At 39.0% G+C, this 25,491-nt stretch overlaps 1 protein-coding gene, 1 long non-coding RNA gene and 1 pseudogene across 4 annotated transcripts in view; 2 read left to right on the forward strand and 1 right to left on the reverse strand.

Annotated features, from left to right (window-relative positions):
- IL1RAPL2 (interleukin 1 receptor accessory protein like 2) overlaps window positions 1-25,491 on the reverse strand; it is a 1,320,043-nt gene that overhangs the window by 238,195 nt on the left and 1,056,357 nt on the right. The gene's annotated exons all lie outside the window — the stretch shown is intronic.
- LOC149119695 (uncharacterized) lies at window positions 4,658-10,688 on the forward strand. 2 transcript variants are annotated; one of them, XR_016228314.1, is made up of 3 exons: window positions 4,658-4,844; window positions 9,160-9,309; window positions 9,787-10,688. It is a non-coding gene; the product is annotated as an uncharacterized LOC149119695 (long non-coding RNA). The 2 variants fall into 2 exon arrangements; XR_016228313.1 differs by having other exon boundaries at window positions 4,671-4,844; window positions 9,836-10,520.
- On the forward strand, window positions 19,204-19,545 carry LOC127484978 (cytochrome c oxidase subunit 6A1, mitochondrial pseudogene; annotated as a pseudogene).

A 25,491-nucleotide genomic window follows, 5' to 3' on the forward strand; every position in this document is an offset into this window, starting at 1 on the left:
CAAAGGTGAATTTCAATGGTTTCTCTCATCCCGAGAGCATTCTAAGACAAATACATTTTCCTTTTCTTAAAAAAGATGTATTTGTTTATGTGAAAGGCAGAGTGAACAGAGAGAAAGGGAGGGAGGAGGAGGGAGGGAGGGAGGGAGGGAGGGAAAGAGAGAGAGAGAGAGAGAGAGAGAGAGAGAGAGAGAGAATATCAGTCTTCCATTCTCTGGTTTACTCCCCAAATGGCCACAAAGGCCTGGGCTGGTCCAGGCTAAAACCAGGAGTCAGGAATTCAGGAATTCCATCTTGTTCTTCCACATGGGTGGCAGCCACCTTCTGCTTCCTTCCTAGGCATATTATCAGGCAGCTGTCCTGGAAGTGGAGCAGGTGGGACTCAAACCAGGGCCTACCTGGGATGCCCTCATCACCAAGTGGCAGCTTATTTCACTGCATCCCAATAATGGCTCCTACATTGTCCTTTTAAAACACTAGTTTGCACAACACTTGATGAATTCACAAACACCTAGTTTTCAAAGATGTGTAATGAAGAGAATTGAAAATGAATCCTCATGTGAATGGAAGGGAAGAGGGAGTGGGAAAGGGGAAGGATGCGGGTGGGAGAGACGATATGGGGGGGAAGCCATTGTAATCCATAAGCCGTACTTTGGAAATTTATATTCATTAAATAAAAGTTAAAAAAAATGTAAAAAAAAAAGTTTCAATGAAGTGATAGCCAATGAAATAGCATTTTAATGCTGAGAAAAATGGAGGCTTAAAGAGTTACCTGAAAAGTACAAATGATGGAGCTGGCCAACTTTCCAGACTGAGGAAGGCCTCTGCTCCCCTTTGTGAGGAGACACCTAAGGTTCTGTTAAAGATAGAACAGGCAAGCATGGTTGCTGCTCTGTTAGTTTAACATTCAGCAAAAGTCAAAGACTTTGTGTGTGGGAACTGAAGGGGAGAGAGGGGAAAGAAAGGCAAGGCAGAGCAGGAGTGGGGGGAAAGTCAGACATGCTGCTCACTCAGAATGATGAATGGGTGAGTCAATCCATTTCCACTAAGTGATCTGACCATATCCTGGCTTCCCCATACCACATACAGGCCATGGCATGAGACAGGCGGTGTGCCATTTGGCTTTCTTTGATAACACTGCCCATTGTCCTATTATTCTGATATTCCCATGGTGTTACAACTCTAGCATTATAAAGACAACGTTTGGCAGGGAAGGCATAGCTCAAGTTATTTCATTAAAGGCTGACAGCTTTAAATTGTGCTTCTGAGGGAAAACAAACAAAAAATGACCAATGACATGCCACTTCTCAATACCAAATGGTTCTTAAAATTTGCTTCACTAAGTCTACCTGTGTTTCTTTTCTGGAGCACCTGATTCCAAGTGTAGTTGTTATAGACAATAGTGCACGTCTACTGTTCACATACAGGTCTCAGTGAGAAACTAGACAGGCTAATTCTTGAAATACCCAAATCACAAGAATTCTTAAGAATTCACTTAATTTGGTGCTATGGTCTAATTGTGCTCTTTCCATGCTCTCACCCCACTCATATGTTGAAATTTAATCCCACTGTAAATGTGTTAAGAGCATGGGCCTTCAGGAGCTGGGGTCCTCATGAATGGGATTAGTACTCTTAGAAAAGCTGCCCCAGAGACAGCATCCTTGCCCTTTCCACTGGATGCAGTTAGAAGGCACTATTAATCAGACAGAGTGGTGAGCTTTCAACCAGACAACAAATCTGGTGGCAACTTGATCTTGGAATTCCCAGCCTCTAGAATTGTGAGAAGTCAAATTTGTTGTTTATAAGCTACCCAGTTTATGGCATTTCTGTTATAGCAGTCTGAACAGACTAAAACGCTTATGTGGGAGAACAAGTTGAGGATGATGTCATTAAAAATTCCTTAGGCTACTGTGGGTCCTCAGGCTCTCCCATCCTATTAGGTCCTTGCTCGGTGGTCTCTCCCTTCTTCTCACACTATCTTCGTGCATTTTACTCTGTATTTCCTTGTCTTGATTTTTGGTATATAAAAGCGAGCAATGGCCGGTGCCGCAGCTCACTAGGCTAATCCTCTGCCTGTGGCGCCGGCACCCCGGGTACTAGTCCCGGTCGAGGTGCCGGTTTCTGTCCCGGTTGCTCCTCTTCCAGGCCAAGTGCTTGGGCCCTGCACCCGCATGGGAGACCAGGATAAGTACCTGGCTCCTGCCATCGGATCAGCACAGTGCGCCGGCCGCAGCATGCCAGCCGTGGCGGCCATTGTAGGGTGAACCAACGGTAAAGGAAGACCTTTCTCTCTGTCTCTCTCTCTCTCACTGTCCACTCTGCCTGTCAAAAAAAAAAAAAAAAAAGAGCGAGCAAGGACTTTGCTGAAAAATCAACTGAAATTCATCATATTGTTATTTTGTTTCCATGAGACCTTGGGCAATTTGCTTAGCTACTCTGTACCCCAGGTTTTTTTCCTCCTGCAAAATATGTACATTTATGACTTCTTCAAAGTTTTGTTGACAGGATTAAATGAGGCTATATGTGTAAAATAACCACACATAGAAATACTCGTGATGTCATTCCACTTTTACTTTCTGAGGTCTGTCATGCACTTCCCTTATTCAACTTCAATAACTATTTTTCATACAGTACTATTGGTTCCTTGAAGGAATAATGAGAAAGTGTGTGCATCCCCTGCCTTTTTCAGAGTCCAAAATGCCAATATCACACTTATTCCAGGATGAGATTTGATATCAGACTCCTTGATTTCCAACCCCAATTTTCTGTCTCTTATGTTTCCTTGGGCAAATTAACTTCTCTTGTGCCTATTTTCCTCATTTGTTAAACAAGGATAATAACAGTCCTACTTCTAGGATTTTAGTGAAGATGGCATTAGTTAATTCATATGTCTGATACACAATGTATGCTCAATGAATGTGCAACCCAGGTGTCTATCAACCGATGACTGGATAAAGAAAAGGTGGCCTATATACACTATGGTAAAACCACTAAGCCATAAAAAAGAATGAAATCTTTGACCATGGCCTTGTCTAAATATGATCAGAGTCAGTGAACTCAGGGGGCTTCCATAGCCTTGGCAGCTCATGACAAGAGCCTAGGGTGATTACTGAGGCCATAAACAAGAGTGTCAATTTGTTAAGTCAACAACAGGAGTCACTGTGCACTTACTCCTCATGTAGGATCTTTGTCCTTAGTGTGCTGTACATTGAGATTTAATGCTATAACTAGTACTCAAACACTATTTTTCACTTTATGTTTCTGTGTGGGAGCAAACTGTTGAAATCTTTACTTAATGTATGCTAAACTGATCTTCTGTATATAAAGAGAATCAAAAATGAATCATGATGTGAATGGAAGGGGAGAGGGAGTGGGAAAGGGGAGGGTTGCGGGTGGGAGGGACATTATGGGGGGAAGCCATTGTAATCCATAAGCTGTACTTTGGAAATTTATATTCATTAAATAAAAGTTAAAAAAAAAAGAATGAAATCTTGTCATTTGCAACAAAATGGATGCAACTAGAAACCATTATGCTTAGTGAAATAAGCCAGTCTCCAAAAGACAAATAACACATGTTTTGTCTTATATGTAGTAGTTTATAGAATATAAAAAAGTTTAGGATTGAAATGTACATCTTGTGATTTGATTATTGTTTTTAGCCCTTGTTCATACTCTCATGGAACTGTGGTCTTTCTGCTTTTTAGTTGTTGAATCATATGGTTAGTGGTGCATTAAGCCTGTGATTATAGAGTGAACTGAAATTATGTTTTTATAAAAGTTAAAGAAAAAAAGGAAGAAAGGAAAGAGTGGGATTGAAGGAGGGAAAGAAGAGGGAAGGAAGTATGGTTATCTTCTTAGAATCGTACTTATGAAATACACAAAATTTGTTCTCTTTATATTAATAAAAATTTAATTTTTATTTTATAAAAGAAAAAATGATAGTTTTTTTTTCAGAGAAATTTTCCCTGGCTACCCTGTTTAAGATAGCACCATCATTTTTCTTCTTGTTCCCCTTACCCTGCTTCATTTTTATTCTTCCCAGTTATCTCAGATAAATGTATGTTTTTCTGTGTGTATTTGTTTTTGTTTTGCTTCTTCTACCACCAGAACATTACCTCTGTGAAGTCAAGGACTTAAGTTCCTTTAATCCCTGATACCTGCGAGACACTCTGAGACACAGCAGGCAGTAAACAGCCATTGATTGGATGAACGAATGCTGCATAAAACATTCCAGTGAGGGGAGAGCCTCATCTCTTTCAGGATAAATGAGGCCATAACTTGAGCATGGGAGCCTTCTTAATTTGTACAGATTCTCTTCCTGGGTGAAGCCCTGCGTTGTCCTCTAACTTTTCCTTCTGCTTATCCTAAATAGTATTAATACTTTTAAGAACTGTATTGTAGCAAAAAGCAAGAGAAAAGAAGGGATTAGGCATTCGCTGAGGGAGAAGCAAGGCTATTGCACTGTGGCTAACGAAGCAGAGGAACTCTACCTACCCAATTGTGAGAGGAAATAGCTCTGAGCTTTAACATTACTCATATATACTTTATATGCATGACCTTCAAATGGCAGTAATAAATATTACTTTTCCTCTTGATAAATATTGATTCCTCTGTGCTGGTGGGAATATCAAGTCCATTTGGATTTGATAACTACCAGCTGTGACTTATTAAGGGACTACATGCCCCTCAGCATGAATGGTTGCTTCAGTAACTCCTGATCTTACTTAACTACCAAGTCAAGGCTACGGCTTTCAAAGAAAATAGGAATCACATAAGATTTCTGCTAGTGCTTCTTCACCTCAGACCTTATTCCTGGAGTGAAGATGAACATGAATAACTTCTGAAGGTAAGCTGTGGGCTTTGATATTTACTAGGCCACATCTTTATTATTAATGGATAGTACCCATATCTCAGCTTATGGTATGAGGGTGTCCGTCTCTTCAAACACTAGAATGCCCCAAACTTTGCAAAGGGCCCATGTTGCAGACCTGTTTATAAGGAAAGCATTCTACTATCGACATTTTCCCAGAGAATAAAAATCTCTTTGTAGGGTCTAAACTGACCTGGTTTAGTGTTGATGGATACTTTGGATCAAGTGAATTATGAGGAGTTCACTTTCATAATGTTGTAGATCAGCCATAAAAATAAGAAAAAAAAAAAACAGCCCACTTAAGTCAGGCCCAAAAGAAAATACAACTGTGAAGCCTAAGGGAATATCTACTAATGCAAACTAGGCAGCCTACTCTGGACTCTACTTTTCCTTTCTTTGTTTGCTGTCATGGAGGATAGATTTATGATGGGGTCTTTGCTTTGTTTTATTTTGTTGTTATTGTTGGTCTTGTGATTGTGATAGAAGATGAAACAAGAGGAGTGAAGGAGGGAGATTGGAAGAATGAGTGAAATGCCCATAAACAAGATGGACAAGATGTTCTTTTTTTTGTAGGGCATCAAACTAACCGTTGGTAAGGAAAGATTGTTTCCCATGATAGAGGAGGATGGAAAATGCAGTGTCAGAGATTTGGCTAACAGGCAGTGTACTTAATAAAAAGGCAGAGTCTTCAGAAAGCACAATGAACTCAGTAAGGTTTATCTTCATACTTGCAGCCTGTCTCTTACCTTTTTTCCTCCCTCTCCAGAGTGCACACTCCATTTTCCTTCTCTGGGTTTGCTTGTCTCCTGTTCTTTTCCTATCAAAACCCATTTAACTCCTTTGAAGATTTACACTCAGCTGGAGATGACAGATAACAATGCTGTCCTGACCCTCTTCCAGAAAGACTTCAGTGTAAAGATCAAAGGACATACATGAAGGGAGACATCTTTGAGAATAAAATGCAGGCATCCAGCCAGTAATTTAGGGAAGACAGGGATGCAAAGTGTGAGTCACAACAAGCATCAATATCTTCCATGCTCACTTGAAATTCCATCAGAGTATTCTAAGATTGCCTGGCTCAGAACAGAGTCTGCATTCTGATTTTTGAGGAGGTTTCCTTCTTTAAACACATAGTGGAGATTTCAGCTTGAGCTTTGTTATATCTACTGCTAGAATTTACGCAAGACAAGATGGCTATGATAAACTGGCAGTTAGTTTGCATGGTGGGGGTTGGTGGAGAAGGCAAAGGAAGGTTTTGTTCGATTTACGCACAGGATTCAGAGTTAATAAAGGAAGATGGTGTAGGGAAGGCTCATAATGCTGCCCAACCCCCATGCGAAACAACATTTCTATGCCTTGGAGCTGACCTTTGGGATAGGCCTACTACTCCCACCCAGAGTAAACATTTTAAGTAAAATCTGGTGGAGAGGACAAATGTAAGCTGAATACTGCTGTTGTTTGGGTCTTTGAGGTGATAGCCTTGTGGAACACTGGGGAACATTTCCACAAACCAGTTGTGTTTACTACTGAAGGCAGTCTACTCTGGCCAGGCAGTGAGGATTACTGACTGACCAGCCGCCATCAGTTACTCCTGTAAATAGAATAAGCCCGTGTCTCCTGTAATCAGACTTTCAAGTGGGTTCTTTGGAAGTAATCAATAATATGCACTTTGGGCTCCTGTAGTGTAACAGATGGAAAAGCCAAGATGGTGGTTGGTGTCTTCCCCACCACTTCCTCCACCCTAGTGTCAAGGAGTGGGATCTGAGCCTTATGGAAAGCAAGATCAAAGACAGAAGCCAAAGGAGCTATTTTTACAATAGCAATAGTGACAGACATAAGCAATGCTGTTTCAGTGCCCAGGTGAAAATGGCCTATAAATAGTGGCAGAGTAGCATTCTTCCAATTTTTATCCAGAGTGGTACTGACACAGGAAAACCTGAAAAGACCCTACATATTGTTTTGGCTCCTCACAAGGTTTTCTGCTCTGGAAAACAAAGGAAGAGATTACCCTCAACGAGAAAGCATGGTTGCACAAGATGGCATGGCAGCAATGACAGCAGCAACATGACATTTTCAAGTATCCCCTTGATATTTGACATCAGTAAAAGGTCTGAAGCACAACATGAGAATAAAACTGGTGAGCACAGTTGAGACCGAGATTTTCTTACACAACTGGGTGACATTTTGAGGGAGAGAATCAAGAAATTCTGAAAAACACAAGTGGAAATAATAAGACAGTAAATATTGGCATTATTATGGCTAATGTGACCTCATTTATAACCACAGCCTAGTGGGGCTTTGAGATATTGGCATTGCTTAAACAAAGGTCACTCTGTTGATTCAGAACTTGTCAGATGTGCATCTGAGTGTTTTGCTTGTTTATGGTTTCTGTTTTCTGTTTTTTTTTTTTTTAATAATGGTGATATTTTCCTGCTTAAGAATCCATGACCTCTCAGTAAATCTCTCTTTTGGTCAAGGGTACACATCTCTGGCAGAACTATCCTGAAGGAAAAAGAAATCTAACTGGCCCTTATAATAATCAAATCTATGGCCTTGGCCTCATTAGTATGTCCCTAACATTTGAATTAGCTGGCCATGATCCTGGGAAACATTTTCCTTCTGAACTCTAGAAACTCAAAAGTCTCAGTAACATGATAAAGATAAGTTGGTTTGTGGGTAAAAATTAGAAGACTCTGAGTCAATGGCCCTAGGCATAGAAGAGGCAATGCAAATAAAGATAAATGCCTGCTCTAGGCAGGGATTAAAAACTGTACCAAGGCATAGAGTGGAACCTATGCCCAGGGAATGAAAGAAATGCGATGAAACTTGAGGTAAACAGATTTAATTAAAACACAGACTTCCTAAACCCATTTTCTGTTATTATTCATTATTATTCATAGGAGATGATTAAGCAGCAACAGATGTCACTAATACACAAATCTCATTATACATGTAAAATGTGTTTAGTACATAGAAGATGACCATGATTGGAACATTTCTGAAAGATACTGCTAACAACTTCCTACTTGATTTCAAAGGAAAATGTTATATTAGGTTTTAGAAAATGCATAGGTTTTGAATCAAAATGGAGTTACTGTTTGGGAAATGATAAGTCCAAATTGGCGCTGTTCTTTTTATTTAGATGTATATTCATTGAACAGCAATATGGGCATGGAATTCATAATAGGACAAAACTTATTTAACAAGTTAGTAATTGTTTCAAAGAGCAAAATAGTGAGACTGGGTTGCTTCACCAGGACAACACCCTATAATGAATGTTGTAGGAATAGATGATTATGAGGTATGTGCCGTGTGTGTGTGTGTGTGTGTGTGTGTGTGTGTGTGTGTGTGAGAGGGTACACTTCCAAATTATAGCTAACACCTGAGTAATGCTTATTAAAGAAACTGAGACAAAAAGGTATAACGTAACTTACCCAAGAATTCAAGACCAAATGCGGTACACCTGTGATGCAATCCAGGCACTCTGACCCCAGAGTCCACACTCATCCCAACCACCTCATGCTGCTCCTCAGTATAAATGATGGGAGTATACTTGTACTTGGGTTATGAATTCTTAAATATTCAGAACTAATTTATCAGTTTGAGCAAATAAATTTACTAAGTACCTGTATTAAACAAAAAAATCCATTCTAAATACAGTGTTACACATGCTTCCTTCTTCTGAGACAATAATATAACACATATAAAAGTAGTGCACACTATTAGCAAGTCAACAGTTTTTATAGCATGCACAGAAATTTCTGGGGAAAGCAAAACATGCATTTTTCCAGTGTCAGGAACTATTTAAAAACTATATGAATTGCCAAGTAGATTCTTTTTGTTTTTATGAAAAGGATCTGTGGAGTGCTATTCTCCCTTTCAGTCAGGACTCAGATATACTTTATATATGTCTCAATGACACAGACATTGTGGCAATTAATGCTAATGATTTGAATTGTGTTCCCAAAGTGAGAAAGGAAAAGGAGCCACATGAAGGCTGGAAAGGAACAGTATAGTTTGTTGTCGAAATTAAAAATTGTATTCACAAGACATAATTTTTTGAACTGACGAAGACATAGCATCAAGATTTTGCTTCCATTACCAGTAAAACTGCTAACATTTGTATTTACTTGAAAATATGTAGATTCCTGCTATTTCTTTCAGGATTTGGCAGAATGTAATATTTATGTCAGAAAATATTACTTCTTTTAAGATCTCCATACACACAGAAGAGTTACTGGCTCGGATTACATTGTTTTATTCCAATGTCTCTCTTTATTTGATGTAACAGGCTTTTGGGGGAGAGTCTCTCATCTCTTTGGAAATATGACAGCTCACCACTAAAGGGGATGCTGGGAAGAAAAGGATTGTGAACAGAGGGATCCAAAGTTAGAACATCTGCAAGACGGCTCCCTTAATCTCCTTTAAGCCATAGCACACGGTATGATGTGATTCATTTTTATAAAATGCAATGAAAGACTTTCAACTTCAAAAAAATAGACAATAAACAAACATATTTCCATGTGAGAGATCAAAAGGAAATCTTGTAATCTAATGGTGTGTAGCACTATGGCAGAAAGGCCAAATATATTTCCCTAATCCTTTAAAATAATGATGTAGTTTTACTATCTCATGTTCCCTTACTGTTACCTAATTATTTCTGTATTTCAATTTCTGAAGTTATCAAATTATTTCATATAAAAGTTGCTGGTTTGAAAAATAATATGGCAAATCTTCCACCAAAAAGTAATAATATATAACAAATGAAATAAAACCTAAATACTGAAACTTTCCCAGAAAAATGCTGATTATTAAGTCACATATTTATTCTCAATTGTAAATATTTGAGATTATTACTACATAAAATTCTTTCTCTTCCTTCTTGGTCCTCACGTCTCATCTCCTCTGCCCTGCACAGCTCATTTCCTCTGCCCAGCACATCCCGTCTGATTTTCTCTACCCCTCAGGTCACATCTCCTCTGCTCTACATCATGTTACGGCTTCTCTGCTCTGCGTCACATTGCGTCACGTCACATCACGTCTCTGCTCAGCACGTCACGTCTCATTTCCTCTGCATCAGGTCACCTCACATCACCTCACATCACATCATGTCATGTCTCTTCGGCCCTGCATCATGTCATATCCTCCTAGATTACAGAAACGAAAATGAAAAATAATTTACTGTGCACCATAGCACATATCAATGGAGACTACTATGAAAATAATAGGGTAAGGGATCAAAAGTTATGCAATAATTCAATTGTAACTCAGATGTTATGATGGTATTGCGGTGGTATGACGGTGTTGGGTGCAGGTTGTGTTTTCAGAATCTCAAGAGGGGCGCTGGACTACAGTACAGTGGGTTAAGCTGCCTGCAATGCTAGCATCCCACATGCCAGATGGTTTGAATCTTGGCTACCCCAGTTGTGATCCAGCTCCTTGCTAATGTGCGGGGGAAGGCAGAAGAAGATGGCCCAAGTGCTTGGGCTCCTACTGCCCTCACACAAGACCAGTATGGAGTTCTATGCTCCTGGCTTCAGCCTGGCCCAACCCTAGCAGTTTAGGCCATTTCGGGAGTGCACCAGCAGATGGAAGATCTCTCTCATTCTCCCTCTCCCTCTCACTGTTATTCTGCCTTTCAAATAAATAAAATAAAACTTTTTTAAAAAAACTCAGTAGAATGGAAGAATTTAGCTTAAAGATTCAGAGGTAAAAGTTTATTTTTTAATTCCATTTCTTGATTGCTGGATAACCCTTATAAATATGTTATCTTTTGGATCTCACACTTCCTGTGAGAAACAGCATTAAGTAGTGGTACTATGAAGTAATTGTGGATAAGTCATTTAATAAAATTACTGAAAACAAATAAAAATTAACAAGTATGCATCAAAAGTCTAACAAAACAATTTCATAAAAGACAAGGAAATAACCTAATATGCAAAGCTTCCAGTAATGTCCCTCTATGACAAGGCAAAATTTGATAATGATAGTCATTAATTTCATTAGCTCTTTTATGTAAGACACAATCTTAAAATGGGGTGAGGGTAGATGGGGAATGTGTTAGTCAGATTTTAATGACTACAAATAAATATCTAAGAAAAATTACTTATGGAGAAAGATTCATTTTGGGCCATGGCTTTTGAGGCACACAGTTGAAGATTGGGCTACACTGATTTGATGTCTGGTGAGGGTGGGTGATGAGAATGGCAGAGCTTGTACAGAGTTAGGATCGCATGGTGAGCCAAGATGCTGAGAAAGAACAGGTGGGTCTGACTCAAACTCGAATGACCTAAGGACCTCCCACTAGGCCCACCTCCTAAACACCCTAAGTTGCCACCTGCAGTCCCATTAACTTATGACTTTGGGGTTTAAATGTCTGTGTGAGTTGGGGCACTAAATTATGTTCAAACTACTGCAATGAATAATGTCTCTGGTTTAAAGAAGGAAAAACTAAATGACTAATGTAATCTTCGCCTGTTTGATCACTTCTCTGCAAAGGCTTCTGAAGTCCAAATGATTTTAGTGATCATTGACGACTAAAGGTACATAATGCAAATGAAAGATGAATAAAATAAGACTTGCATTTCAAGTTCACAAAGAGCTGAGGCATGTTCTTTAAAAGAGGAGAAAAATGTCTTGTTCTGCAGCAGGAACTCCTAATAATCTTGCATACAAAAAGGCAACTCATAAATGTTTACTTACCCATTGAAGGACAACTGAATATACTCCTCACTCGAAGCTTTAATCTCAAAAGCTTTTGTTCAAAGCTAAAGCTTTCAGTGTAACCTTATAGCATGATGTATGTTGGGGAGGACAGCAGAAAGAGTGTGTAAAAATAAGACATCACAAGATGCTTAGAGTTCATCTATATTTCTTTTTTTTTAAAGATTATTTTATTTATCTGAAAGTCAGAGTTACAGAAAGAGAAGGAGAGGCAGAGAAAGAGAGGTCTTCCATTTGCTGGTTCACTCCTCAGTTGGGCGCAACTGCCAGAACTGAGCCGATCTGAAGCCAGGAGCCAGGAGCTTCTTCCCGGTCTCCATGCTGGTGCAGGGGCCCAAGGACTTGGGCCATCTTCTACTGCTTTCCCAGGCTATAGCAGAGAGCTGGATTGGAAGAGGAGCAGCTGGGACTAGAACCAGAGCCCATATGGGATGCCGGCATTGCAGGTGGTGGCTTTACCTGCTACACCATAGTGCTGGTCTTGAGTTCACCTATTTTTCAACTAATAAGGAAAAAATATTGTTTGGAATACCCTTTAACTAAACAAGACTAGATTCTATGCTAAGACATAATGGGACTGAGAGGTTTCAAAACAGCTGCTTGCAGGGCTGTTGTAGCACAGCAGGTTAAGATATTGCTTGTGATGCTGGCATCAAATGAGCACTGGTTTGATTCCTGGCTGTTCTGTTTCGAATCGAGCTCCCTGCTAATGTACCTGGGTAAGCAATGGAAAATGGCCCCTACATCTGTGTGGGAGACTTAGATGGAATTTCTGGCTCTTGGCTTTGTCCTAGCCCAGTCCTTGCTATTTTGGCTACTGAAGCAGTGAACTAGCAGATGCAAGATCTATCTTTCACTCTTTCAAATAAATAAATAGATAATGACTTCTGCTTCTGGCCATAATGGAATGAGTGGTACTGGATTTCCTCTCTCAGTGTAAAGAAGTAGAGAAATGTATGCAAGATATGAAATGATGTTTTTGAAATTGGGTAACAGGCAACACAGGACTTTGAGCCACAGGAGAAGGTCAATAAAGCAAGACAACTTTGAAAGTAAATGTAGATTTCTTCCTCGGGGCATTTTTTGGAATTCAGTCTAGGGTAGGGGAATGCAAATACAGCATAATAGCCACACTGAACTGAGGAGACAGGAATTGAAGTTTGGGAGGGGCTGAGGTGACTGGTATTTACAAGGCAGAATATTGGAGAAAATAGAGCTACCAACAGAAATAGCTCCACAAATCTGCATGGGATGCTTCTGAATCTTTGTCTTAATATTAAACTGTGCATTAACAGAGTGAAAGTTTACAAGCTTAGGCAATGTGCTACTGAGAATTATGAGATGAACAATTCCTACAGCTTACACAGGGCTGGGGAATGTTTGAATTCTGATCATTCTGAGTGGAGAGGCCTCATTGAAAGCCTAAGGAAATAAGTAGAAAATACAGAAGGGTCTACCCCTAATAATAAAATGTTATGCCCAAGTAGGAATGAATCAATTCAATACGAACAGATCCAGAAATGATATAATGATATGAGAGAGAGAGAGAGAGAGAGAGAGAGAGAGAGAGAAACTGGCTTCTGCTGGTCCATTCACTAAATGTCCATAGAGGTTAGAGCTGGGCTGTGGCCACAGCTATCACTGCTGACTTCCATGGTCTGCACTAGCAGGAAACCGGATTCAGGAGCCAGAGTAGAGAATCAAACCCAGCTACTCTTATGTCGGACATGGATTTTTTAACCAGCATGTTAACTGTTAGGTTAAATGCTTACCCATCATAAAATTAGTTTAACATAGTTATTATAAATATCAAGGATTTAAAGGAAAATATGAACATAATAAAGATAGAAATAGAGAATATGCAGAGGAACCAAATATATCTAGAGCTGAAAAGATACATTTGCTGGATGGAATAAAATGAACATAAATGTTGCAGAAGAAAAGAGTAATGAACCTTAAGATTAAGCAATAGAAGTTATCAGAACTGAGGGATATGGATGGAAAATCTGAATAAAACAGATCAACAGTGACCTCTGAACAATATTCAGCTATCTTATTTACATATAATTGGAAGTCCAGAAAAGGAGGAGGGCAGAAACATTATGTGAAGAAACACTGGCTAAAAGCTGTTCAAATTTGATTAAAATCATCAACCACAAATTTGAGAAAGTCATTATGTAGAATAAACACAAAGAATACCACACCGAGATATATCATAATTGAATGAAATGGCAGAAAACCAAGAGTAATGAGAAAAATGTTAAAGTAGCTAGAGGGATAAAAAGTGATTTCTTGCCTATTGAGAGTATTGTCTTTCCTCACTTTAAATACTATTGAGGAGACAGCACATTATATTCCAAACTGTCCTGTGGAGGAGCTTCCGGTTTACTTGGAATTAGGACATCTAATATAGTTTAGGGACCTGTTGAAACGGAGCACAGATTACACAAATGTGAATGGCCCCTGGAGTGTGGGGCAATCCTGAATGATATGTTACAAAGAGGAAAGGTAAAAAGATGCAGCAAATATATTTTTTATCAACTTTGAAGTTTGGACTCAATGATTGTGGTGCCTCAGGCTAAGGATTTTGATTGGGGAACTCAGTGTTGAAGATTAAGCTTTTCAAAATTGGGAAAGGGTCTGTAAAATTTGAATTAAATTAGTAAGCTCAGTTCTATTGAGAGGAAAAAAAATAAAAGCTTATTTTCCCTAAGTCTTAAGACTAAAATGTCCAAGTCTTGCCATCAAATGATCTGTGGTACCTTAGATTTCAGAATAGAAGCCATCTGGTTGGGGTTTGCTACAAATTTGGAAGATTGAAAAGGTAATAAAAAGTGAATTTTTCTATGATGGATGTTTTATTTTATAAAAATAAATTATTAAAACAATAACATCAGGAATGGGCTTTGTGGACCAGTGGGTTAAGCTGCCAATTGGGATGCCTGCACCCCATTTTGGAGTGCCAGTTTTGAGTCCTGGCTGCTCTGCTTCTGATACAGCTCTATGGTAATGTTCACCTGGGAGGCAGGTAGTAAATGATGGCCCTAGTAGTTGGTTGCATGCCACCAACATGGGAGCTCCAGGTGGAGTACCAGGCTCCTGGCTTTAGCTTCTCCCAGCCATGACTGTTGCCAACATCTGGGGAGTGAACCAGTGGATGAAAGATCTCTATGTCTCTCCATCTGTCTCTGTCACTCTGCTTTCCAAATAAATAAATCTTTTAAAAGTAATATCATAAATATTGATTAAACTCTTCATTTAAGGGAAGATGCTACCTAGGATAATTTTAAAAGAAATGTTGGGGCTGGTGTTGTCACATAGTGGACTGGGCCTGTACCAGTTCTAGTCCCAGCTGCTCCATTTCCTATCCAGCTCTCTGCTATGGCCTGGGAAAGTAGTAGATGATGGCCCAAGAACTTGGGACCCTGCATCTGTATGGGAGACCCAGAGGGAACTCCTGGCTCCTGGCTTTGGATTGACCTGGCTTTGGCTATTGCGGCCATTTGGGCAGTGAACCAGCAGATGGAAGACCTTCCTCTCTGTCTCTCCCTCTGTCTGTCTGTAATTCTGTTTCTCAAATAAATAAATAAATAAATGGAAATATAATTACCCAGAGACAATTGTTTTATAGGTTTGTTATTTAAACTCACAGCAATTATTAATCACTTTGACCAAATCGGGCTTTCTTTTCTATAGTGGTAGGTAAATATGTACTTTTAAAAACACTTTGGGGCTGGGCCGGTGCCGCGGCTCACTAGGCTAATCCTCCGCCTTGTGGCGCCAGCACACCGGGTTCTAGTCCCGGTCGGGGCACCGGATTCTGTCCCGGTTGCCCCTCTTCCAGGCCAGCTCTCTGCTGTGGCCAGGGAGTGCAGTGGAGGATGGCCCAAGTACTTGGGCCCTGCACCCCATGGGAGACCAGGAGAAGCAACTGGCTCCTGCCATCGGATCAGCACGGTGCACTGGCTGCAGCGCGCCGGCCGCAGTGGCCATTGGAGGGTGAACCAACGGCAAAGGAAGACCTTTCTCTCTGTCTCTCTCTCTCACTGTCCACTCTGCCTGTAAAAAAAAAAAAAAAAAAAAAAAAAAAAAAAAAAAAAAAAAACACAACAAAAAAAAACACTTTGGGAGTTAGCCCATTCTAAGTCATTCTAAGTCATTCATTTATATGCTCAGAGTTAAAATTATTTTCAGTTACTGTCTCCTTTTGCCCATGTTAGTTGTTCTGGTGAGAGTTTTCCTATTGATTCTCATGGCAGACCTCTACATGCCTTTTTTCAGATAGTTTCTTTTGCCTGATATAGATGGCTGTCTATTTCAAAGTCATTGCCAACTAATCACAAAGAAGCTCCTAAAACATTCAATCACTCAAAATCCTCTGGGCCATGTTTTTCTATAATTATTTTTTTTCCTCATCTATGCCACCATCCCACCATGGTTTATTCCTTGTCTAAGGAGGTTCAGGTTAAGTTAGAGATATTTTCTACACAATAGCTAGAGATCACTTATTCACTGTATTTTTGCCACAGACAGTCTAGGAAAGCCTACTAGGAAATTCTGATTCAAACTACTTACTACTATTTTTTCTCACTGTGAACATTTCAGAAAACAATTTGGCGGATATCAAAGCATTATGATGCTATGACACTGGAAAATAAAACCTATTACAGAACAGAGAATACTTCTCACAGCTTAAACTTAACAGAAAAAAATTAAATTCAATAGTGCTCCAAGAAATGGTGTGAGCCATTAGAAGATTTTAGACATTGAGCAAATATAATAATATATAGACATTGACAATTATGAACATGTATCAATAAAGCACTTCTAGCTGTGGCTGCAGCTAAATCAAGAAACTCAAGTAGTTTAACACAATAGAAAAGTATTTCTTACTTATTCAGAGACACAGGCTCTGTCACCTTCAATGCATAGGTTTCAAGGTTACCTTGGATTTCAGCGTCTAGGCAGCAGATGGAGGAAGAAAGAGATGACAGGATTGCTTGAGTCATTTTTAATGTGCCATGCTTGGAAGTATCTTACATCATTTTCATTCACATTTCACTGGCCAGAAATTGAGTTATATGGCCACATCTAAGTTTAAGGGAGATTCAGGAGTGCATTCTAGTTATGTGCCAAGGGAAAAAAGGGAGCCAAATTCAATGAGCAATTGGACTGTCTGCCTTAGGGCACAATATTTGGTGGTGGAAATGATGGTGAAGTTGCTTACCAAGAAATGCTTGTGCAAAGTTTAGGAATACCACATATCACATATTTATTAAATGCTTACTCTGAACCAGGCAATTTTTTAAGCAATAGAATTAGAATCTAAATCTATTTACCACTCCTCAACTGTTCATGGTACAGTGAGGAAAAACTAAGTTTAAAAGAATTATAGGAGGATTCCAATATGACTGATTAGGGAAAAGATATGCTGATTTTTACCAGAGAAATATTATAGAAGAAAAGTAGAGGAAGTGTATTTCCTGGGGAGAGTTGCATAGAAGTATGCATTAGAAATTCTACAGAAAGAAGAGAGGTCCCTGGAGCAGCATGGACAATATTAATATGCAGCAACAAGTGGGGACGCCACCTGCAATTCCTGCAGCAGAGCAGGCTGGATGAGATGCCAGCTTCTGAGAGACAGATGAGAGCAGACTGTTGCAGCCCCTGTCTGTGTTGATATTGCCTGAGGGAGAACATTGTGGACCACACGACTTTGAGGCCAGCCTGAAGCCCTAGTGAGGCCTCGTGAAAGAAAAGCGTGTTTCTTTCTCCTCATACCCCAACAAGGGTGCCCAGCAACCATCTTAATGCCAGTAGTGGTCATGGCAGCTCTCATGCAGGCAATTCAGATTACTCAGAAACAAAGAGAAATTAATGAGATAAAGAAATCCATGCAGGATATGGATGAAAAATTTTTCCAAGAAATAGAGATATTGAAGAGAAATCAAGCTGAAAAATTATAAATGAGCAATTCAATATGTCGAGTAGAAAATACAGTGGAAAGCCTCAGCAACAGACTTGGTGAGACAGAAGAAAGAATATCCAACCTAGGATACAAATATTTGGAAATTTTTCAGTCAGACCAAAAAAAAAAAAAAAAAGAAATTAGAAAAATTTTAAAAAGTATTGGAGATTTATGGGATACTATCAAATGACCCAACATATGGGTCTTAGGAATTCCTGAAGATGTGGAAAGAGAGAATGGATTAGAAGGTCTAGTCAGCCAAATAATAGCAGAATACATGCCTAAGTTGGAGAAATAAAATGACATCCGAGTACAGAAAACACATACAACTCCTAGTAGACATAATCAGAAAAGATCTTTACCACAACACTTTATAGTCAATCTTTCAATAGTAAATCATAAAGAAAAGATTCTAAATGTGCATGAGAGAATAGCCAGATTACCTACAGAGGATTCCCAACTAGACTGACAACAAATTTCTTATCAGAAACCCTACTGGTGGGGCTGGTGCTGTAGCATAGTGGGTAAAGCCGCTACCTGCAGTGCCAGCATCCTATATGGGTACCAGTTCAAGTCCTGACTACTCCTTTTCTGATCCAGCTCTCTGCTAGGGCCTAGGAAAATGGTAGAAGGTGGCCCAAGTACTTGGGGCCCTGCACTCATGTGTGGGAGACCCAGAAGAAGCCCCTGGCTCCTGGCTTCAGATTGGCTTAGCTCTGGCTGTTGAGGCCATTTGGGGAGTGAAGCAGCACATGGAAGAGCTTTCTCTCTCACTCTTCTTCTCTGTTACTCTGCCTTTCAAATAAATGAATAAATAAATCTTATAAAAAAAGAAAGAAACCCTACAGGCTAGAAGAGAATGGAGACATAGTGCAAGTCCTGAAAGAAAGAAACTATCAACCCAGAGTACTGTACCCAGCAAAGCTGTCATTTAGAAATTAAGTTGAAATAAAAACCTTCTAAAACAAACAAATTGAAACAATGTGTCACCACTTGTCCAGCCTTACAAGTGATTCTTCAGGATGTGCTACGCAAACACAGAATGATGGTCATCATTATGAAACAATATAAAGGCAGAAAATCTTCCAGTAAAAGTACAAAGGACATCCAAAGCAAACAAGAGAAATAATTATGGGAAAAATGGTAGGGCCAAGTATTACTTATCAGTAATAACCTTAAATATAAGTGGCCTAAATTCTCCAATTAAAAGATACAGACTGGCTGAATGGATTAAAAAAAACAAGACTGATCTATTAAATTACTGCCTACAAGAAACACACCTCACCAACAAGGATATACACAGACTGCAAATAAAGGGATGGAAAAAGATATTCAATGCTAACAGGAAGCAAATACAAATAGGCATAGCCCTCCTAATATCAGACAAAATAGACTTTAACACAAAAACTATTAAAAGAGACAAAGAAAGATATTACGTAATGATTAAGGGATCAATTCAACAGGAAGATGTGACTATAATAAATGTATATGCACCCAATAACAGGATGCCTGGCTATTTAAAACAAATGTCAATGGACCTAAATGGAGACACAGATACCAATACAATAATGATAGGGGACTTCAACACCATAATTTCATAAGTGGACAGATCAATAAGACAAAAAAATGTAGTCCAGGAGAAAAATGGCAGAGGTAGCAGCAACTGGGTCCAGGGTTTCTCGGCTTCTAGGTCAGTCCTGCCTACAGGTGGAATGGCCTATATCGATCAGTGCCCATGGTGAGGAGGGCTCAGCTTGCATGCGGAAGGCCCTCACCTACTTTGTTGCACTCCCTGGCATGGGCATGTGCGTGATCATGCTGAAGGTCTACCTGAAGTGAAACTAAAGAGAGTACAAGAGACCCAGGTTCACCGCCTATCCCCGTCCCTGTATCAGGATGAAGTCCTTTCCCTGGGGAGTTAGGGACCATACTCTATTCTATAAACCTCTTGTGAATCCATTTCCAGCTGGCTTTGCAGATGAATGAAGAGAACTTGGACCTTCACAGGCACCAGGGGCCAGGTTTGGACTACCATTCTGCATGCAGACCAGAAAAATATATGGGAACTTAAGCTCACCTTCCTTACTTGTATCAAATGATGACCACTATACTGATCTTTTATCCTGTTGCTTGTGGCAGGAGATGGCTTAAATAAACAACTTAAAACTCAAAAAGCAACAACAAAGAAGCAACAGAGCTAATATATACTATGGAGTAAATGGAACTAATTGATATATATAGAACATTTCATTCCACAGATGCAAAATACACATTATTTTCATCAGTACATGGGACTTTCTCTAGGATAGACCATATACTGGGCCATAAAGCAAGTCTCAACAAATTAAAAAAAAAAAGAAATCATTCCATGTATCTTTTCTGACCACATTGGAATGAAGCTGGAAATTAATAATTTAATCAACTAGAAAATGTGCAGATACATGGATACTAAACAAGATATTCTTGAATGAACAGTGGATCATAAAAGAAATCAAAGGGGAAATGAAAACATTCCTAAAAATGAATGAAGATAACAGCACAATATATCAAGACTTATGGGAAGTTTATAACAGTTAGTGTCTACATCATGAAATCAGAAGGGCCAGAGCTGTGGGGTAGTAGGTAAAGCCACTGCCTGTAGTGTCGGCATCCCAAATGGGTGCCAGTTTGAGTCCCAGCTACTTTTCTTCTGATCCAGCTCCCTGCTGGTGTGCCTGGGAAAACAGAGGAGGATGGCCCGATCCTTGGGTCATTGTGTCCATGTGGGAGACCTGGAAGAAGCTCAGCCCAGCTTCAGCCATTGTAGACATTTGGAGAGTAAACCAGAAGATGGAAGAACTCTTTCTCTCTCTTTCTCTGTCTCTGCATCTCTGTAACTCTGCCTTTCAAATGGATAATTAAATCTTTTTTTTTTTTTTGGAGAAAAGAAATTGGAAAGGCAGCAAATCAATGATCTTACAATACATATCAAGGACCAGGAAAAACAAAGACAAACCAAACCAAAAATTAGTAGTAGGAAAGAAATAATTAAAATTAGAGAAGAAATATATCAAATGAAGACAAAAATAATATAAAATATCAGGGAAAAAAGAGCTGTTTTTTGAAAAATTAAACAAAATTGATACACCTTTGGCTAAACTAACCAAAAAATGGGGGAGGCAGGGGAAAAAATAAAAATTAGTAAGATCAGACATAAAAAGGACATGATACAATGGATACCACAGAATTAAAAACCATCATCAGGAATTACTACAAACAGCTGTATGCCAAGAAATTTGAAAATCTATAAGAAATAGATCGCTTTTGGACACACACAATCTACCTAAATTGAGTCAGGAAGATAGAGAAAATCTAAGTAGACCAATTACAAGGATGGGAATTGAATCAGTAATAATGACCTCCCAACAAAGAAAAGCCCAGGGCTGGATGGTTTCACAACTGAATTCCACCAAAATTTTAAAGAAGAATTCCAATTCTTTTCAATCTATTCAAAACAATTGAAAGAGCTAATATATACTATGGAGTAAATTAGCTCCCAAACACCTCAATTCCAAAACCAGAAAAATATACAACAAAGAAAGAAAGCTATAGATCAATATCGCTGGTAAACATAGGTACAAAAATCCTCGAAAAAATGCTACCTAATCAAATCCAATAACACATCAGAAAGATCATTCACACGGACCAAGTGGGATTTATCCCTGGTATGCACAGATGGTTCAACATACACAAATCAATAAATGTAATATGTCATATTAACAAATTGAAGAAAAAACATGATTATCTCAATAGATGCAGAGAAAGCAGTTGATGAAATACAGCATACTTTCATTATACCTTAAACAAATTTGGTATAGTGGTTAACATTCCTAAATACAATCATGCATGTATGACAAATCCACAGCCAGTATCATATTTAACAAGGTAAGTTGGTAGCATTTCCACTAAGATCTGGAACCAAAAAAGGATGCCCACTTTCACCATTGCTATTCAATGTAGTTCTGAAAGATTTAGCCAGAGCTATTAGGCAAGAAAAAAAATCAAAGGTATACAAATTGGAATGGAAGAAGTTAAACTATCCCTATTTCCAGATGACATGATCTTATCTATAGGGAAATTGAATGACTCCAGTAAGAGACTCTTAGAACTCGTAAGAGAGCTTGGTCACATTGCAAGATATGAAATCAACACACACAAATCAATAGTCTTTGTATACACAGACAATGCCATGACTGAGAAAGAACTTGTAAGATCAGAACCATTCACTGTAGCTACAGAAAAATTAATATCTTAGAATAAATTTAACCAAAGGTGTGAAATATCTCTGTAATGAAAACTATAAAACATTAAAGAAATAAATAGAAGAAGACACACAAAAATGGAAAAAATGGAAAAATGGAAAAAATCTTCTATGTTCATGGATTGGAAGAATCAATATTATCAAAATGTCTATACTGGGGCTGGTGCTGTGGTGCTGGCATCCCATATGGGCTCCGGTCCTAGTCCCAGTTGCTCCTCTTCCAATCCAGCTCTCTGCTATGGCCTGGGAAAGCAGTAGAAGATGGCCCAAGTTCTGTGGGCCCCTGCACTCATGTGGGAGACCTGGAAGAAACGCCTGGCTCCTGGCATTGGATCAATGCAGTTCTGGCTATTGCAGCCAATTGGGGAGTGAACCATCAGAAGGAAGACATTTCTCTCTGTCTCTCCCTCTTCACTGTAACTCTACCTCTCAAATAAATAAATAAAATCTTCAAAAAAAGGTCTACTCAAAGCAATTTCCAGATTAAATGCAATTCAAAACAAAATACTAAGAACATTCTTCTCAGATGTAGAAAAAATGATTCTAAAATTCATATGGATACACAAGAGACCCTGAATAGCTGAAGCAATTTTAAATTACAAAAACAAAGCTGGAGACATCACAATACCAGATTTCAAGACATACTATAGGGCAGTTCAAATCAAAACAGCATGGTATTGGCACAAAAATAGACATGTAGACCAATGGAGCAGAATAGAAACCCTAGAAATTAATCCAAAGGTGAAAAACCAACTAATCTTTGACAAATGATCTAAAATCAGGGGCCGGTGCTATGGTGCAGTGGGTTAAAGCCCTGGCCCGAAGCACTGGCATCCCATATGGGCGCCAGTTCTAGTCCCAGCTGCTCCTCTTCTGATCCAGCTCTCTGCTATGACCTGGGATAGCAGTGGAGGATGGCCAAAGTCCTTGGGCCCCTGCACCCACGTGGGAGATCTGGAGGAAGCTCCTGGCTCCTGGCTTCGGATTGGCGCAGCTCCGGCTGTTGCGGCCATCTGGGCAGTGAACCAGGGGATGGAAAACTTCTCTCTCTTTCTACCTCTCTCTGTAATTCTTTCTTTCAAATAAATAAAATAAATCTTAAAAATGAGCTAAAATCAATCCCTGTAGAAAGAACAGTTTCTTCAACAAAGGATGCTGGGAAAATTGGATCTACACATGCAGAAGTATGAAACAAGACATCTACCTTCCACCTTATAAAAAAATCAACTCAAAATGGATCAAGGATCAAAGTCTATGACCTGATATCATCAAATTACTTGAGTAAAATATTGGGGAAACTCTGTAAGTCATTGGCACAGTCAAAAACTTCTTGTAAATACCCTGAGAAATACAACCAATAAAGGCAAAAATAGAGAAATTGGATTATATCAAGGAAAGAAGCTTCTTTGCTGCAAGGGAAAAAATCAACAAAGAGGCAACCAACAGAAAATATTTGCTAACTATGCAACTGATAAAGGATTAATATCCATCTATAAGAGCTCAAGAAACTCAGCAACAACACAAACACCCAGTTAAGAAATGGGCAAAGAACATGAACAAGCAGTTTTCAAAGGATGAAATACAAGTGGCCAAGAGACACATAAAAAATGCTCAGTATAATTATCCATCAGGGACATGCAAATAAAAAAACACAATGAGGTATCACCTTACCCCAAACAGAATGGCTCTCATATAGAAATCAACAAACAATAAATGTTGGTGATGATATGAGGAAAAAGGTACCCTACACTGTTGGTTCAAATGTAAACTGGTGCAGCCTTTGTGGAAGACACTATGGAGATACTTTGAAAAGCTGAAAATAGATCTACCATATGATCCAGCAATCCCACTCCTAGGAATTTACCCAAGGGAAATGAAATCAGCATATGAAGGAGTTATCTGTACCCCCATGTTTATTGTAGCCCAATTCAGAATAGCTAAGATATGAAATCAACCCAGATGTCCATCAACTGATGACTGGATAAAGAAAATGTGGTATATATACACTATGGTATACTAGTCTGACAAAAAAAAAAAAAAAAGAATGAAATCCTTTTACAGCAAAATTGATGTAAAATTTAAACCATTATGCTAAGTGAAATGAGGCAGTCCCAAAAAGACACATATCATATGTTTTCTCTGTTATGTAGTAGTTAATATCAAATACCAAAAAAGATATAGAAGTGAAGTGGTCATTTTGGGATATGATTGTCATATTTACCCCTTATGTATACTGTTGTGGAACTGTGGTCTTCCTACTTTTTACTTTTTGAATGTTATGATTAGTGATAAATTAAGCCTGTGAATATAGAGTGTAATAAAATTATGGCTTTGCAAAAACTGATGAAGAGAGGGGAAGGTGGAAGGGGGATTGAGTGGAGGGAGCAGGGGAGTGAGGTAAGTTTGGTTGTTTTCTTGTACTATATCTATAGAATGCATAAAATCTGTTAATTTTAATTAACATAAAATAATTCTAATTTATTTATTTAATTTATTTGAGTGTCAGACAAAATGACATGGCCAGATAGAGATCCCATCCCCTTATCCACTCCCCAAATGTCCACAACAGCTATGGCTAGGCCAGGTCAAATCTGGGGGCCAGGAACTCAATCCAGGTCTCTCAGGTGGGAAGCAGTAACCAAACGACTTGAGCCATCTCCTTCTATCTCTCAGGGTATGCATTATTAGGAAGCTGGAGTCAGGAACAGGAGGCAGGACTTGAGTCCTGGCACTATGATACGGGATGCCGGAATCTCAACTGCCATCTTATAACCACTAGGCCAAACACTTATCCCACATAAACTAATTTTTGCCAATCAAAATCATAAACATTGTGGAAGAAACAAGTAGAGAAAATCAAAGGTCTTTTCTCTAAAGAGAATACTTCTCATTTAACATTTGCCTACCCTTTACCTCATTGCACATTAAGAAAGTATGAGATAGATAATTAGGAAGAGGATAATTCATAAATTTAATCACTTCCTTCCTTCATTGTGGTCATTCATATTTGCAGCCCAGCAGCTTAATATACTTTATAGGACTAAAGTATTGTTTATTTAATATTTACTAAACATTCTTCTTCATGTGGCTTTCCAACATTTTGTAAGTGAATATAAGGATAAGTTTCTCTTACTTATTAGGTTTTGTGTGTGTGCTGGTCATCTGTTTTGACGCACCCAAAGATAGCTGAGGGTGGGAAGCTGTTCCACCAAAATGTCTAAAGGTTAAAGACAAAGAGCTCAGATCAGCTGTTGTAACACAGTGGGTTAAGCCACTGCTTGGGACACCTGCATCCCATATGAGTGCCAGTTCAAGTTTTTGCGTCTTCACACTTCTGATCCAACTTCCTACTAATGCATCCTGTGAGGCAATAGATGATGGTTCAAATACTTGGACCCTGATACTCATGAGGTAAATCCAGATAGCGTTCTGGACTCCTGCTTTTGGCTTGGCCCAGCCCTGGCTGTTGCACACACACATACACACACACGAAATAAATAAACACTAAAAAAGAGTAAAAAGAACTTCTTGAGCATAATAAAATTGTTCTTTTCCAGAATAGGAAAGCTGAGTTTCTTAAAGTCAAAGGGCCCTTTTACCTTCATTATAAGGTACAAGGCATCTTTGATGAC

Source organism: Oryctolagus cuniculus, chromosome X (assembly GCF_051225735.1).
Source record: "Oryctolagus cuniculus isolate XC-2025 breed Fujian yellow rabbit chromosome X, ASM5122573v1, whole genome shotgun sequence".
Taxonomy (NCBI): domain Eukaryota; kingdom Metazoa; phylum Chordata; class Mammalia; order Lagomorpha; family Leporidae; genus Oryctolagus; species Oryctolagus cuniculus.